The sequence below is a fragment of the Oncorhynchus gorbuscha genome, linkage group LG07 (genome assembly GCF_021184085.1).
Source record: "Oncorhynchus gorbuscha isolate QuinsamMale2020 ecotype Even-year linkage group LG07, OgorEven_v1.0, whole genome shotgun sequence".
Taxonomy (NCBI): Eukaryota; Metazoa; Chordata; class Actinopteri; order Salmoniformes; family Salmonidae; genus Oncorhynchus; species Oncorhynchus gorbuscha.
In genome coordinates this window covers 89231705-89246441 of record NC_060179.1, presented here as the reverse complement: position 1 = coordinate 89246441, position 14737 = coordinate 89231705, and the positions used below count along the sequence as shown (strand labels likewise).

The 14737-nt window shown below is 41.4% G+C and overlaps 1 long non-coding RNA gene across 4 annotated transcripts; it reads right to left on the bottom strand.

Annotated features, from left to right (window-relative positions):
* Positions 1-5647: 5647 nt before the first annotated feature.
* On the bottom strand, positions 5648-6965 carry LOC124039408. 4 transcript variants are annotated; one of them, XR_006839565.1, is made up of 5 exons: positions 6895-6965; positions 6683-6759; positions 6308-6436; positions 5933-6067; positions 5648-5797 (listed from the first exon to the last, which is right to left on the bottom strand). It is a non-coding gene; the product is annotated as an uncharacterized LOC124039408 (long non-coding RNA). The 4 variants fall into 4 exon arrangements; XR_006839564.1 differs by having other exon boundaries at positions 6308-6433; XR_006839563.1 differs by having other exon boundaries at positions 6308-6433; positions 6683-6756; positions 6895-6963.
* Between the last annotated feature and the right edge of the window lie 7772 nt (positions 6966-14737).

The window sequence follows — 14737 nt, the reverse complement described above, 5'->3', positions numbered from 1 at the left end:
AAATGAGGAGATTATTTTTGGGTTACCAGGTGCGCGGCTATTTATTTTTCCGGCCCAGTCAGTTATTTAAAAAAGATATGAACCATACTTCCCGAAGGGCTAGAGGTCCCATATTTCATGTCATACCCTCTCTCTCAATGGGCAACAAGTAGAGCTTTTAAAAAACAAAATGCCCTGGTAGGAACCTATGTTTCCAGTAACATGCACTTTTTTGGCCCAAAATCTGTAATTTTCAGAAAATGATTAAAAATACTTTCCGAGGGGCTAGGGGTCCCATATTTCGTGTCATACCCTCTCTCCCAATGGGCAACAAGTAGAGCATGTAAAAAACAAAATGCCCTGGTAGGAACCTATGTTTCCAGCAACATGCACTTGTGTAGCCCAAACTATAAACACAATTTTCTATTAAAATTTTCTATACAAAAACGGTTTTAATGACATGAAAATGCCCGTCTATGTATGCCCTTTTGTTTAAAAAAAACCCATCCAGATTGGACATGTACTTTTTGATTTATTCACGTTTTGGTGTTTTGGGATGTAGCCCAAGATGGCGGCCAACAAAGGTCAAATAAGGCCTTGAGGCCTGATAGAGGCATACAAACTAGTTAGGGCTGTTTGTACTTTATGCCTGTATGTCCCTTCATCCCATGAGAGAGAGTAAAACCTTTAATGCCTCTTTGTTTCATCTCATTCCCTGAAAATGTCATATTTACTGGTTAGGTCAAATGAGGCCTTGCATCATTTTGTGACCTCTGCTGCCCAGATAGAGGCATACAAACTGGTTAGGGCTGTTTGTACTTTATGCCTGTATGTCCCTTCATCCCATGAGAGAGAGTCAAACCTTTAATGCCTCTTTGTTTCATCTCATTCCCTGAAAATGTCATGTCAACCGGTTAGTTCAAATAAGCCCTTAATGTCAGGGCAGTGGCTTTTTGTCCCAGGCCAGGGCAGTGGCTTTCTGGCCTATGGGCCTATGGGCCTATGGGCCTATGGGCCTCTATAGGTCTTTTTTGTGTTACCAGGCCCCTGTGGAAGAAAAAAAAATTACCTAGGCCTGGCACGAACACTAGACCCATTGATTGTGAGTAAAGCACCCTAACCATTAAGCCAACCACCCTTCCGTGATTAAAGAGACAACGAGGTGAGCTTTATGGTCAATTTCTCCTTCCCCGTCCAATTAGTCCCATATTGGCCCACAGCCCTTGTTTAGTTAGGGTTAGGGTTAGGGTTAGGGTTAGGGTTAGGGTTAGGGTTAGGGTTAGGGTTAGGGTTAGGGTTAGGGTTAGGGTTAGGTTTAGGAAAAAAATTGCCCTTCAAGAGGACCATATACACGGGCACCTGTTCTCTAATTCTATTGCTCCTAAGGATACATAATTTGTTATACGGGAACTTGGGTTTGAATTCAAGTCAGAATCTAGGTCCAGGTTCAGGATTAGGGATTAGAGCTTGAAGTGAGGTTAAAAATCAGGATTATGTTCAGGGTCAGGATTGGATCTGAGGTTATTGTCAGGGCTGAGGTTAGATTCAGGATCAGGGTTAAGGTTAGGACTAGGGTGGGGATTGCTGCGGTTAAGGTTGAGGTTAAGGTCAGGGTTAGGGTCAGGGTTCTAGTCAAAATTCGGTTTTAGGATTAGGCTTCTATGATTGGGGTTAAGGTTAGAGCTAGGATGGGGATTGCTACAGTAAGGGTGAGGTTAAGTTCAGGGTTAGGGTTAGGGTTATAGTCAGAATTAAATGAGGTTTTAAGCTTATTAAGATAGACTTAAGGTTGAGATTTGTGGGTTAGGGTTAGGGTTAGGGTTAGGGTTAGGGTTCTAGTCAAAATTCAGTTTTAGGATTAGGCTTATATGATTGAGGTTAAGGTTAGAGCTAGGATGGGGATTGCTACAGTAAGGGTGAGGTTAAGGTCAGGGTTAGGGTTAGGGTTAGGGTTATAGTCAGAATTAAATGAGGTTTTAAGCTTATTAAAATAGACTTAAGGTTGAGATTTGTGGTTAAGATTAGGAATGTGATACTTGGCTAGGGTTAGGAGTGGGTTAGGGTTAGGGTTAAGGTTAGGGGGGTTTGGTTGGTTTAGGGTTAGGGTTAGGGTTAGGGGGGGGGGGGTTAGGGGATTTTAGGGTTAGGGTTAGGGTTAGGGTTAGGAAAAAATTGCCCTTCAAGAGGACCATATACACAGGCACCTGTTCTCTAATTCTATTGCTCCTAAGGATACATAATTTGTTATACGGGAACTTGGGTTTGAATTCAAGTCAGAATCTAGGTCCAGGTTCAGGATTAGGGATTAGAGCTTGAAGTGAGGTTAAAAATCAGGATTATGTTCAGGGTCAGGATTGGATCTGAGGTTATTGTCAGGGCTGAGGTTAGATTCAGGATCAGGGTTAAGGTTAGGACTAGGGTGGGGATTGCTGCGGTTAAGGTTGAGGTTAAGGTCAGGGTTCTAGTCAAAATTCGGTTTTAGGATTAGGCTTCTATGATTGGGGTTAAGGTTAGAGCTAGGATGGGGATTGCTACAGTAAGGGTGAGGTTAAGGTCAGGGTTAGGGTTAGGGTTATAGTCAGAATTAAATAAGGTTTTAAGCTTATTAAGATAGACTTAAGGTTGAGATTTGTGGGTTAGGGTTAGGGTTAGGGTTAGGGTTCTAGTCAAAATTCGGTTTTAGGATTAGGCTTATATGATTGGGGTTAAGGTTAGAGCTAGGATGGGGATTGCTACAGTAAGGGTGAGGTTAAGGTCAGGTCAGAGGTTAATGGTTAGGGTTAGGGTTAGGATTATAGTCAGAATTAAATGAGGTTTTAAGCTTATTAAAATAGACTTAAGGTTGAGATTTGTGGTTAAAATTAGGAATGTGATACTTGGCTAGGGTTAGGAGTGAGATTGCTCAGGTTAAGGTGAGGGTAAACTGGGATAGGGATGGTTCAGGTTTAATGTTCAGATCAAGGTTGGGAGAATTAGAGTCTCTAATACTTTTCATTGAGACCTGTGGGATTGCAAGTACCCAATTTTTTGATCCAACTTCGCTCCTTGATCTGTCTCTGTTTTAGCGACCACCCTTGGTTAGATTCCAACCCCGCTATTCTTAACTGGGCTACTGGATGAGATCTAAAGTGGGTGTATAGTGTGGTTTTAACTGACTCTTTACTTATATGATATAGGTGTTGTTTGAGTCTGGCTTCCAGGGAGTTCCTAGTTTCTCCAATATACCATTTCCCACATTTCAGACACTCAATTCCATATACAATGTTAGTAGTCTTCAATTGGAATCCCTCCCACACCGGGACCCCTAGACCCGACCATTTATTCTGAATATATTTAACTTGTCTAAAGTGTGGTCCCCGCCGCACCAGCTTCTCCTTGAATCCAGAGTGTACCAGCACATCTTTCAAATTTTTATTTCGCCGATATGCTGATATTACTCTGAACTGTTGGAGGGTGTCCCCATCCCCCCTTGTCTGCTTAAAATGATCCTTCACTATGGAATTAAACTTCATAGAAGATTGTGAATACGTGGTGACAAATGGGATAATACAGCCATCATTGTTAGTCCTCCCATGTATAGGTTCAGTTGCCACCATAGTGTTCACCTCCGCTCTTATAGTGCGGAGGAAACGTTTTGAGTATCCTCTGGGTCTAAGAGCCTTAAAGAGAATTCCTATAGCCTCATTTACATGTTTTTCCTGTGTACAAATCCTATGAAATCTTATAAGCTGCGACTTTATCAACCCTCTGTAGGTGTGTTTTGGGTGAAAACTGGATTTATGTAAGAGGGAATGAGTGTCCGTGGGTTTAAAATAAACCTTTGTTGCTAATTGCTTCAGGTTATCCCTCCCCTCTACAAAAAATACCTCTGTATCCAAAAATTCTATTCGTTCCGGCTGAACGTTGTATTTAATCGTAATCGACGGATGATGTGTATTCAAAATCCTCACAAATTCCATAAAATCTGAGGCAGAATGTGTCCATAACCCAAATATATCATCTAGATACCGCAAATACAAGGATGGAAGCTTTATGCATTTTGGGAGGGCAGATTGTTCCCATTCTGCCATATAAATATTGGCATATGATGGGGCAAACTTCTTCCCCATAGCTGTACCATGAATTTGGAGGAACCAATCCGAGTTGAACTCAAAGTCATTTCTTGTTAAACTAAGTTCCAATAGTTGTAGCAACGCCCCATCTGGTCTATCTGGGTCTGGATATTTATGAAAAATATTTCTGATTGCTCTGAGACCCAAGTTGGTGTCGATATTAGTATACAAGGAGTCAATATCAATTGAAAAAAACAGTTTCTTTAGGCACACTAATTCCTTTCAATTTTGTCACAAATTCGTATGTATCCTTAATGAAACTTTGATGTTTCCGTGACAGGGGATTTATGAAATAATCCAAATACTCTGCTATTCTATAAGATTCCGAACCACAATCCGATACAATCGGCCTACCACATGGAACCTCTGAGGGAATGGTCCACGTCTCAGGAGGTTTGTGGATTTTAGGCAACAAATAAAATTGTCTGGGGCGTGGGGTATCTGGTCCAAATAGATAAAACATTTGTTTGTCTGTAATGTAATTATTCTCATGAAGTTCCCCTATAATCTCCCTCATTTGTCTCTGGGTCTCCTGCTGCAATGAGTGAGTCAGTGGCCTATAATGTTTAGAATTACTCAACTGCCTGTTCGCCTCTATCAGATACTGGGTTTTATCCAAAATGACAATCTTTGATCCCTTATCCGCTGGTTTTATAATTATGTTTGAATTCTTACTTAAGGAATTTAAGGAATTCCGTTCTTGTTTTGTAAGATTATCCTTTCCTGCCATATAGAACCTAAATGTACTAAAGGAAGTAGAGTCCCTTTGAATTAAAGTCTGCATCGTATTAGACACTCCCTGTAGCTTAGGCTCCCAGTGTGATGGACCAATGAATGGTACTCTTTGATTGTCAGTATTATAATTAAAATGGTCAAGTAATTTTAATTTTCTATGATAAGTGTGCAAATCCCTCCTGAGCTCCATACGATCGATCTTAGCGGGTGTCGGAATAAACATAAGGCCCTTCTCCAGAAGTTGCTGTTCTGCCGCTGTAAGTCTAAAAGTAATCGATAGATTCAGTACATTAGAGTGTTGGGGAGTAATATCAATACACTCTTCCCCTCTTAATAGTTTAACTGGTCTAGCCAGTAATTTAAAATGTTTACAGCTGTATCTGGTCTCCAATGTATTGGATCATCCTGCATTGTGTGAAATCTAAGTTTATTCAGGTCTAGTAGTTCCCTACAATTTTTCTGAATATACTGATTCAATTGATTCAGAACATTCTGCTTTTCCCATGAAAGCTCATCCGAAAAGTGTATGATGGGAACATAAACCTGTGCATGAGGAAAAACTTCAGTTGTTTTATTCAGTAGCTGTTGCAACTGCTTGACTGCAGTTGAGTACTGCTGGTTCAAGCCATTGACAAGACCCACTGATAGAACCACCTTCTGTGTGTTTTCCTGTTTCCCCAACTTGCCTATCACTCCTGCAATATGTCTAAAGGTTGCTCCCGGAAAGCTGTCCATCTGTGTGTTAGTGTCCGTAAAGCTAGGAATGCGCGCAAGGTTGGAATCACCAATAAAAACCACGGGTTTTGTAATCTCAATACTCCAATCATTTATTTTCCTTTCAGTTCTAGAATGACATGTGGGATAAAAAAGTGTATCCCTTTTTACAGGTTCCAGTATTAGTTCTGTCCCAGGTTCCGTTTCTTTTCCGTTTTCCATTGCTACCGTACCCTGCTGGTTATCTTGTTGTGAACCTGTAGTAGAATTGGATAAAACCATGTCATCCATCAGAACAGCCACATTATTCAATGGTAGTATTAGGCTATCCCTGTTATTCCCCGTCATCTCCAATCCCCCCGATGTTAGAAGTACATTTGAGTGCTCTCTACCTGGGATTATCAAGGCTGGGACTTTAGGTGGGGCCAGATTCTCTCTTGGTCGTTGAGTTTGGGGATTAAATATCTCCTTACTCTTCTTGATTGTTGGGGTAAGTCTGAAGCTAGCCCCTCCACTCTTTGCAGGTCCTACTTTCCGAGGGGTGAGACAGGTTTCCCGTAAGAGGGAGATAGTTGGTTAGTAGGTGAGCTCATAGGGGGAACCACTCTATGGGGAGAAGTAAGCCCCACATGAACCTCCACCTGTACCTCCCTTCCCTGTATGCCCCCAACAAACCCTGTGGTATTGCTGTTGGTAGTCAGGTTATGGTTAATCGGTCTGTCTACCGGAATACTGGAAGACTGTTCCTCAACCCTATTACCCCTTACCGAGTTGTCACTCGATCCCCCTGGAGTATTCCTGCATATTCCAGAGTCCCTATGGGCCTTGGCTCCCATTAAGGCCCTGCCAGTCGGTGACTTGCTAGTCACTGCAGCCGCATAACTGGATTTAGCCTGCTGAGAGGTTATCAGTTTAGTAGAGGCAAGTGGGTCAATGGGTTTTTGCAGCATGTCTTTTAAGGTAGTTACTGAAGAAGATGTAAATTTATGTTTGTATCTGGCCTTTGCCCACATCACCGCCTTCTCTAAAGCTTCCTGGTTATAGGTTGAGGTATTCTGGATGCATAAGGCAATTACCCCGTCATAATGCTCCCTCAGAATATGCATATTATTCTCCATCCACCTGCTGGTGTTAAGTTTTACCTTTGCCAGAGTCTGTTGGTTGGGCGAGGAGGGTTTAATAAAGGCCGCCAATTTATTCACCTGTCTTACCATACCTGCTGGAAAAGAATGATTAACCGCAGAGTAATCTAAGATTTCTGAGTGATGAATTGCTTGTAAAGCCTTAAAATATCCCTTTGTGAGGGTTATATCATGCAGAGGAGGAATACTCCCAGTTTCTCCAGTAGACTCACCCTGATCATGTAGGTTAACTAGAGCCTGGAAACGATTGTGTACTGGCACTGCCATGGTAAAGAACCAATAGCTGGAACCCTTGCTGGGAAACCCAACTAAAAGAAGGGATCATATAAACGTTAAAATCCCCCCCCACAATATATAATTAGACCCAGTCAACCAAAGAAATATATATACCCACACAGAGGACAAAAAACATTTAAGAAAATGATATTATAAACCAAAAACACAAAACAAATATTGGCCCGATTTTAGAAAAGAAACTCCAATGAAACAAAACCCAATATAACAGGTGATGATGGAGGTCAACTCACAACTCCTTTTCTCCTACAATAAGTCCTTGTCTGTTGCCATCTGGTGGTTGCTCCAGAAATGGCAGTTAAGCCTCATACAGGCCTCAACCCCTCAAAAAAATGTTTGAGGAGAGGGAGTAAGGGGAATGTATACCAGAGAGCAGTCCGTACGAATTCTCCACTATAGGTTCGGTTGTTACTCCATAAAAACAATCTCTCTAGGAAAGCACTCCACACTAAGGTGAGAGGAAAAAAACCTCTCCCCTCTCAAGTGGGAAAAAAACACTTCATTCACAAGTGATCACTCCTTTATGGTTCAATTCTGATAGTGGTTCAGCTTCAATCCACTCCAAACTTTAAAATCTTCATGTGTACACACAGTGGTTTTGGGAGTACTCACCAACCCAGAAAAATGGATATCTCATACAGAAAGGAGCTCTTCCATACCATCCCCAACCAGTCTCCAAAGGTCCATGTGCTTATCTTTGTTTGTTGGAAAAATTGTGTCCTTTTTGGAATAGTGAGATGGAGTAATGGAGTAATCCTCTTCTATTTCACATCATCCAAACCTTTTGTTTCAAGGGTAAGAAAGATAAAAGGAGTATGGTTTAAAATTTTAAAAGAAAAAAATTCCTGACGTTTCGCACCACTCGTGCTTCTTCAGAGAAAGGTAGACAAAAAAAACTGAGACATTAGGGTTAGGGTTAGGGTTAGGGTTAGGTTTTGAATATAAATGTGTTTCGTTTCAACTAGTTCGTTTTACGGTGCACAGGCCTATCTCCTGTTTATCCCTCCCATGTGTGATAATCTAATATAATAGGTGTAGTACTTAAAAAGGCCCGTAGATGTCCTCCTAAGACCATAAATAAAACTGAGGTAAACTCAAAGTTGCCTCTTTTTCTGGATGGCAGTACAGAAGTCAATGTGGGGAGAGATCCATTCAACCATAGTGTTGTTAAATGTGAACATAAACGCCATATTGTGCATTTAAATGGTTTTATTGTTTTGTTAAAGGACGGAAACCTAAAAGAGGCAGTGCCAAACTAAAACCAAACAAGACATAAATCTATAGAGAATAAAAATAAATTATGAATAAAACCATGTTCTTCTCCATCCATTTTTCTGTCTGTTAAAACCCATTTTCTAAAACCTCTCGTTCAGGCCATTTGGCGTTATTGTCTGTAGGTGCAGGATCCACTCCCGTTCTACCCTCTTTCGCTGCCCACAGGTCCAGCCTATATGTGCCTGTAGCCCTGATATGGTAAGGTGAGTAATGGGATGCTCCTGGAAGTGGGTTATGAGTTCTGTTTGTAGGTGTGCCCTTTTAATGTTATACAGGTGTTGTTTGAGTCTGGTTTCTATGGTGTGTTTGGTTTCTCCAATGTATTGTTTATTGCAAAGTGTACATGTAATGATATAAATGGTGTTATGTGTGTTCAATGAATAAGATTCTTGTACTGGTGCTGATGTGTGGCTATGTATATTTGTAATAAACTTTATCTGTCGAAAATGGACGTTATGAGGTTTGAGGTCTTGTGGTGGCTTGCTACTGAATCTTGCTTTGGTGAGCATGTCCTTTAAGTTTTTGTTCTTTCTAAATGCTGAAATAATTCTGTATGGTTTAAGTGGTATGTAGGTGTGCTGAACTGTAGAGAAGTTGTGTTTGAATGATTGATGTAGGGGTCTAATTCTATGTGAAAATGTGGTTACTAGGGGGATGATAATTGTCTGTTGATTGAGTATTGATGCCAAAGGAGAAGAGACAGAGGAAGTGTTCCGGTTTAGTGATTGGTGCAGATCACTTTCCATAGGGGAGTCAGGGTTAGGGTGAGGGAGGGAGATAGGATGAGAACCCTGGTTAGGGTAATGGTACACATTAGGGTTAGGCGTGGGGTTAAGGGAAAGGTTAAGGTTACCCTTGGGGTTGGGGGAAAGGTTAAGGTTAGGCGTGAGGTTTGGGGAGAGGTTAGGGTTAGTCGTGGGGTTTGGGGAGAGGTTAAGGTTAGGAGTGGGGTTAGGGTTAAGGTTAGGGTTAAGGTTAGGGTTAAGGTTAGGGTTAGGGTTAGGGTTAGGGTTAGGGTTAGGCGTGGGGTTTGGGGAGAGGTTAAGGTTAGGGGTTAGGGTTAGGGTTAGGGTTAGGGTTAGGGTTAGGGTTAGGGTTAGGGTTAGGGTTAGGGTTGGGTTAGGGTTAGGGTTAGGGTTAGGGTTAGGAAAAAATTGCCCTTCAAGAGGACCATATACACGGGCACCTGTTCTCTAATTCTATTGCTCCTAAGGATACATAATTTGTTATACGGGAACTTGGGTTTGAATTCAAGTCAGAATCTAGGTCCAGGTTCAGGATTAGGGATTAGAGCTTGAAGTGAGGTTAAAAATCAGGATTATGTTCAGGGTCAGGATTGGATCTGAGGTTATTGTCAGGGCTGAGGTTAGATTCAGGATCAGGGTTAAGGTTAGGACTAGGGTGGGGATTGCTGCGGTTAAGGTTGAGGTTAAGGTCAGGGTTAGGGTCAGGGTTCTAGTCAAAATTCGGTTTTAGGATTAGGCTTCTATGATTGGGGTTAAGGTTAGAGCTAGGATGGGGATTGCTACAGTAAGGGTGAGGTTAAGTTCAGGGTTAGGGTTAGGGTTATAGTCAGAATTAAATGAGGTTTTAAGCTTATTAAGATAGACTTAAGGTTGAGATTTGTGGGTTAGGGTTAGGGTTAGGGTTAGGGTTCTAGTCAAAATTCAGTTTTAGGATTAGGCTTATATGATTGGGGTTAAGGTTAGAGCTAGGATGGGGATTGCTACAGTAAGGGTGAGGTTAAGGTCAGGGTTAGGGTTAGGGTTATAGTCAGAATTAAATGAGGTTTTAAGCTTATTAAAATAGACTTAAGGTTGAGATTTGTGGTTAAGATTAGGAATGTGATACTTGGCTAGGGTTAGGAGTGGGTTAGGGTTAGGGTTAGGGTTAGGTTTTGAATATAAATGTGTTTCGTTTCAACTAGTTCGTTTTACGGTGCACAGGCCTATCTCCTGTTTATCCCTCCCATGTGTGATAATCTAATATAATAGGTGTAGTACTTAAAAAGGCCCGTAGATGTCCTCCTAAGACCATAAATAAAACTGAGGTAAACTCAAAGTTGCCTCTTTTTTTGGATGGCAGTACAGAAGTCAATGTGGTGAGAGATCCATTCAACCATAGTGTTGTTAAATGTGAACATAAACGCCATATTGTGCATTTAAATGGTTTTATTGTTTTGTTAAAGGACGGAAACCTAAAAGAGGCAGTGCCAAACTAAAACCAAACAAGACATAAATCTATAGAGAATAAAAATAAATTATGAATAAAACCATGTTCTTCTCCATCCATTTTTCTGTCTGTTAAAAAACCATTTTCTAAAACCTCTCGTTCAGGCCATTTGGCGTTATTGTCTGTAGGTGCAGGATCCACTCCCGTTCTACCCTCTTTCGCTGCCCACAGGTCCAGCCTATATGTGCCTGTAGCCCTGATATGGTAAGGTGAGTAATGGGATGCTCCTGGAAGTGGGTTATGAGTTCTGTTTGTAGGTGTGCCCTTTTAATGTTATACAGGTGTTGTTTGAGTCTGGTTTCTATGGTGTGTTTGGTTTCTCCAATGTATTGTTTATTGCAAAGTGTACATGTAATGATATAAATGGTGTTATGTGTGTTCAATGAATAAGATTCTTGTACTGGTGCTGATGTGTGGCTATGTATATATGTAATAAACTTTATCTGTCGAAAATGGACGTTATGAGGTTTGAGGTCTTGTGGTGGCTTGCTACTGAATCTTGCTTTGGTGAGCATGTCCTTTAAGTTTTTGTTCTTTCTAAATGCTGAAATAATTCTGTATGGTTTAAGTGGTATGTAGGTGTGCTGAACTGTAGAGAAGTTGTGTTTGAATGATTGATGTAGGGGTCTAATTCTATGTGAAAATGTGGTTACTAGGGGGATGATAATTGTCTGTTGATTGAGTATTGATGCCAAAGGAGAAGAGACAGAGGAAGTGTTCCGGTTTAGTGATTGGTGCAGATCACTTTCCATAGGGGAGTCAGGGTTAGGGTGAGGGAGGGAGATAGGATGAGAACCCTGGTTAGGGTAATGGTACACATTAGGGTTAGGCGTGGGGTTAAGGGAAAGGTTAAGGTTACCCTTGGGGTTGGGGGAAAGGTTAAGGTTAGGCGTGAGGTTTGGGGAGAGGTTAGGGTTAGTCGTGGGGTTTGGGGAGAGGTTAAGGTTAGGAGTGGGGTTACGGGAAGGATTAAGGTTAGGCGTGGGGTTAAGGGGAAGGTTAAGGTTAAGGTTAGGGTTAAGGTTAGGGTTAAGGTTAGGGTTAAGGTTAGGGTTAAGGTTAGGGTTAGGGTTAGGGTTAGGCGTGGGGTTTGGGGAGAGGTTAAGGTTAGGTATGGGGTTAAGGTTAGGGTTAGGGTTAGGGTTAGGGTTAGGGTTAGGGTTAGGTTAGGGTTAGGGTTAGGGTTAGGAAAAAAATTGCCCTTCAAGAGGACCATATACACGGGCACCTGTTCTCTAATTCTATTGCTCCTAAGGATACATAATTTGTTATACGGGAACTTGGGTTTGAATTCAAGTCAGAATCTAGGTCCAGGTTCAGGATTAGGGATTAGAGCTTGAAGTGAGGTTAAAAATCAGGATTATGTTCAGGGTCAGGATTGGATCTGAGGTTATTGTCAGGGCTGAGGTTAGATTCAGGATCAGGGTTAAGGTTAGGACTAGGGTGGGGATTGCTGCGGTTAAGGTTGAGGTTAAGGTCAGGGTTAGGGTCAGGGTTCTAGTCAAAATTCGGTTTTAGGATTAGGCTTCTATGATTGGGGTTAAGGTTAGAGCTAGGATGGGGATTGCTACAGTAAGGGTGAGGTTAAGTTCAGGGTTAGGGTTAGGGTTATAGTCAGAATTAAATGAGGTTTTAAGCTTATTAAGATAGACTTAAGGTTGAGATTTGTGGGTTAGGGTTAGGGTTAGGGTTAGGGTTCTAGTCAAAATTCAGTTTTAGGATTAGGCTTATATGATTGGGGTTAAGGTTATAGCTAGGATGGGGATTGCTACAGTAAGGGTGAGGTTAAGGTCAGGGTTAGGGTTAGGGTTATAGTCAGAATTAAATGAGGTTTTAAGCTTATTAAAATAGACTTAAGGTTGAGATTTGTGGTTAAGATTAGGAATGTGATACTTGGCTAGGGTTAGGAGTGGGTTAGGGTTAGGGTTAGGGTTAGGTTTTGAATATAAATGTGTTTCGTTTCAACTAGTTCGTTTTACGGTGCACAGGCCTATCTCCTGTTTATCCCTCCCATGTGTGATAATCTAATATAATAGGTGTAGTACTTAAAAAGGCCCGTAGATGTCCTCCTAAGACCATAAATAAAACTGAGGTAAACTCAAAGTTGCCTCTTTTTCTGGATGGCAGTACAGAAGTCAATGTGGTGAGAGATCCATTCAACCATAGTGTTGTTAAATGTGAACATAAACGCCATATTGTGCATTTAAATGGTTTTATTGTTTTGTTAAAGGACGGAAACCTAAAAGAGGCAGTGCCAAACTAAAACCAAACAAGACATAAATCTATAGAGAATAAAAATAAATTATGAATAAAACCATGTTCTTCTCCATCCATTTTTCTGTCTGTTAAAACCCATTTTCTAAAACCTCTCGTTCAGGCCATTTGGCGTTATTGTCTGTAGGTGCAGGATCCACTCCCGTTCTACCCTCTTTCGCTGCCCACAGGTCCAGCCTATATGTGCCTGTAGCCCTGATATGGTAAGGTGAGTAATGGGATGCTCCTGGAAGTGGGTTATGAGTTCTGTTTGTAGGTGTGCCCTTTTAATGTTATACAGGTGTTGTTTGAGTCTGGTTTCTATGGTGTGTTTGGTTTCTCCAATGTATTGTTTATTGCAAAGTGTACATGTAATGATATAAATGGTGTTATGTGTGTTCAATGAATAAGATTCTTGTACTGGTGCTGATGTGTGGCTATGTATATATGTAATAAACTTTATCTGTCGAAAATGGACGTTATGAGGTTTGAGGTCTTGTGGTGGCTTGCTACTGAATCTTGCTTTGGTGAGCATGTCCTTTAAGTTTTTGTTCTTTCTAAATGCTGAAATAATTCTGTATGGTTTAAGTGGTATGTAGGTGTGCTGAACTGTAGAGAAGTTGTGTTTGAATGATTGATGTAGGGGTCTAATTCTATGTGAAAATGTGGTTACTAGGGGGATGATAATTGTCTGTTGATTGAGTATTGATGCCAAAGGAGAAGAGACAGAGGAAGTGTTCCGGTTTAGTGATTGGTGCAGATCACTTTCCATAGGGGAGTCAGGGTTAGGGTGAGGGAGGGAGATAGGATGAGAACCCTGGTTAGGGTAATGGTACACATTAGGGTTAGGCGTGGGGTTAAGGGAAAGGTTAAGGTTACCCTTGGGGTTGGGGGAAAGGTTAAGGTTAGGCGTGAGGTTTGGGGAGAGGTTAGGGTTAGTCGTGGGGTTTGGGGAGAGGTTAAGGTTAGGAGTGGGGTTACGGGAAGGATTAAGGTTAGGCGTGGGGTTAAGGGGAAGGTTAAGGTTAAGGTTAGGGGGTTAAGGTTAGGGTTAAGGTTAGGGTTAAGGTTAGGGTTAAGGTTAGGGTTAGGGTTAGGGTTAGGCGTGGGGTTTGGGGAGAGGTTAAGGTTAGGTATGGGGTTAAGGTTAGGGTTAGGGTTAGGGTTAGGGTTAGGGTTAGGGTTAGGTTAGGGTTAGGGTTAGGGTTAGGAAAAAAATTGCCCTTCAAGAGGACCATATACACGGGCACCTGTTCTCTAATTCTATTGCTCCTAAGGATACATAATTTGTTATACGGGAACTTGGGTTTGAATTCAAGTCAGAATCTAGGTCCAGGTTCAGGATTAGGATTAGAGCTTGAAGTGAGGTTAAAAATCAGGATTATGTTCAGGGTCAGGATTGGATCTGAGGTTATTGTCAGGGCTGAGGTTAGATTCAGGATCAGGGTTAAGGTTAGGACTAGGGTGGGGATTGCTGCGGTTAAGGTTGAGGTTAAGGTCAGGGTTAGGGTCAGGGTTCTAGTCAAAATTCGGTTTTAGGATTAGGCTTCTATGATTGGGGTTAAGGTTAGAGCTAGGATGGGGATTGCTACAGAAGGGTGAGGTTAAGTTCAGGGTTAGGGTTAGGGTTATAGTCAGAATTAAATGAGGTTTTAAGCTTATTAAGATAGACTTAAGGTTGAGATTTGTGGGTTAGGGTTAGGGTTAGGTTAGGGTTCTAGTCAAAATTCAGTTTTAGGATTAGGCTTATATGATTGGGGTTAAGGTTATAGCTAGGATGGGGATTGCTACAGTAAGGGTGAGGTTAAGGTCAGGGTTAGGGTTAGGGTTATAGTCAGAATTAAATGAGGTTTTAAGCTTATTAAAATAGACTTAAGGTTGAGATTTGTGGTTAAGATTAGGAATGTGATACTTGGCTAGGGTTAGGAGTGGGTTAGGGTTAGGGTTAGGGTTAGGTTTTGAATATAAATGTGTTTCGTTTCAACTAGTTCGTTTTACGGT